This window comes from Vigna unguiculata, chromosome 3, assembly GCF_004118075.2.
Source record: "Vigna unguiculata cultivar IT97K-499-35 chromosome 3, ASM411807v1, whole genome shotgun sequence".
Classification (NCBI taxonomy): domain Eukaryota; kingdom Viridiplantae; phylum Streptophyta; class Magnoliopsida; order Fabales; family Fabaceae; genus Vigna; species Vigna unguiculata.
The window spans coordinates 25,387,357-25,390,252 of NC_040281.1; the positions used below are offsets into that span (position 1 = coordinate 25,387,357).

At 30.6% G+C, this 2,896-nt stretch overlaps 1 pseudogene; it reads right to left on the minus strand.

Moving 5' to 3' along the window:
• Positions 1-1,212: 1,212 nt before the first annotated feature.
• On the minus strand, positions 1,213-2,514 carry LOC114175212 (annotated as a pseudogene).
• Positions 2,515-2,896: the final 382 nt, after the last annotated feature.

The window sequence follows — 2,896 nt, forward strand, 5'->3', positions numbered from 1 at the left end:
CTCATACAATTTACATCTACCAAGTGCCATTATGGGCCTAATTCGTGTGCATAACCAACAACAAAGTGGTGATCAACAAACAAAAATGGCTACAAAAAAATTAGGACACTAAATTATTTTCAAACAATAAAGACATTATCAATATTTTTTCTGCAATAACAGAATGAAAAACAAAACATATATAAGTTGTCAACAGACTTATATAGCAATAAAAAATATATCTATTTATAAACAAACGTTTCTAAAAATTAAATTCAGAATTAATAATTCTTTTAAAAATAAATAGAAAAAAAATAAAAAATTGAAAAAATTCTGAACATTGAAATCTTTAGATATATATGAAAGTGCAGTACATACGTTATGAATACAGAACACTGTGAACCACATAGAACAGAAAATCTCAATGCATGGTAATAGATCTAAATTTGTATTTGTGTTAAAATTGAAGACATAGCTTAGAGAATATGTAGATGGTGTTGAACATCCAAAGTATTGTTCTCTGATCTTGGGTTTGCTCCATTTCCAATTTTGTAATTGCAGAGAAATGGAGGTTCAAATGTAGTGTTGAGTGAAGGATGTTTATGAAATGGTAAAGTGAAAGTTGTGAAGGAATGGGAAAGTTTAAGTCAGAATAGAGAACATTATCACGTGCAAAAGTGACAACAAATTTAAAATTGTTTTTGTTCACTAACACAAAAAGTAACAGATAAAATAAAGTATAGAAGTTACAGGTAAAGTAACAGCAAAAATATATAATTCAGATTCTTTAACATTTAGAAAATTAAAGAAATGAAATGCAATTATGTAAATTTAAATGAATGTTGTTTTTTCAGTAACACCCAAGCACATGTATGTAGACATTTATTGTTGACAATACAGTAAAGCAACAAATAACAATTGAAAACCAACATATATATAACTAATAAAAGAAACAATAGTGTATTAATATATAAGTAGCATTACTGGAATTCAAAGAAGTAGCTCGTGGAAAAAAAATGATATCTAATGCAGCTATCAAAACATTTATCAAACACTATATATTATACACTACTAATCTGCATGAACTGTAATGTGCACCAAAATTTGTATATCGACCCAAAAAATAAAGTAATATGCACCAATTGTAATATGCAAGGTAAAAAATAAATACAGTTAAATGTACAATAATTGAAAAATTGTAAGAATTATATAAAAGTAATTTGTATACCTTTATCAAAGATTTTCAAAGATTTCTTTGTAAACCACATTTGTAGTTGTAGTGGTTACTTTTCCATCTTCATCCAGAATTAAGATTTTTAGTCCTTTCTTTGATGTGACTCTAGAAATTGCTACGTACAATTGTCCATGAGCAAAAACTGGGCGAGGAAGATAAAGTCCAACTTTAGAAAGAGTTTGACCTTGGCTTTTGTTTATTGTCATCGCAAAGCATAAGGATATTGGAAATTGCCTCCTTTGAAATTTGAACGGGATGCTAGAATCAGAAGGTGTCAAGTTCATTCTTGGTATGAATATTTTGTCACCAACATTTTTGCCAGTTATTACTGTAGCAGAGATAACATTCTTTCCCAAATCATTAACTTGCAACCTTGTACCATTGAACAGACCATTTGCTTGATCAATGTTTCTTAAAAGCATAATTGGTACGCCAACTTTCAATTTAATCCTATGATTTGGAATTCCTGAACATTTAATATCATTTAGAAACTCTTGAGTAAACCACTCACCTTGAATTTCTTGATCATCATCAGATTGGCAAGAAGTGTCTGAACTTAAATAAACTTGTTCTTCACCAGGAATCAAAGATAAAATGAAGTCATTTACTTGTTCAACACTATCAATTGTAGGGCAAAGTATTGCACCATCATCAAAGAATCCAGGAGTCATGATATTTTCAATTAGACCACCATAAACAAATTTGACTAAAGAAAGTAAAGGTGTTTCACTTTCCTGAATTAGAAGATCTGTTGGTATTGAAAGGTTGGCTTCACCACTTTCATTCAAATTCATATTTTAATCTCCAATTTTAAGAATCCAATCAGCAAATTCTTTTATATCTTTTGCACTTTCATTTGAAGCAGCAGTCTTTAACCTCATGTTTTGTGATAGCTTAAGAACTGTGCAATATTGCCACAAATCAGAATAGTTAATTGATGAGTTCACAATATCATACCTTGATCCCTTTCTTACTACTGGCAAGATTTGTCTAAAATCACCGCCCAAGACCACCACCTTTCCACCAAATGGTTTGTCAGCATTATGTTGATTCGTAGCTCTCATAATGTCTCTCAATGTTCTATCAAAAGCTTGAAAGCATAGCTTATTCATCATAGGAGCTTCATCCCATATTATAAGTTTTGCTTCCATCAATAGTTTAGCACAAAGACTTCCTTGATTGATGCTACAGGTTAATTCATCATTGATTGCTAATGGTATGCAAAAAGTAGAATGAGCAGTTTTACCTCCAGGAAGCAATAAAGATGCAATGCCACTTGAGGCTACATTAAGGGCAATCATTCCCTTTGCTCTAATAGCAGCTGACAAAAGTTTCCAGAGATATGTTTTTCCAGTACCACCATAACCATATAAGAAAAAGAAATTCCCTACCTCTTAGTTCACTGCTGTCATAATTTTGTTATAAACATGTAGTTGCTCATTAGTGACAGACTGCAATAGAGATTGATATAGCTTCTCCATTTGTTCTTTATCATAATTCATTTCATCAACAATGAACCTGTTATGAAATTTGAAAGATCAGGTTGAGGAAGGCAACTATAATCTGATAAAGCTCGCCCATTTGAATTTATAAGTTCTTGTACTTCTAGTAAGCAAAGATTGTGTAAATCATGCTCTTGAATTTGAAAATCTACAAAATAGAATATATAATTAATACCTAATT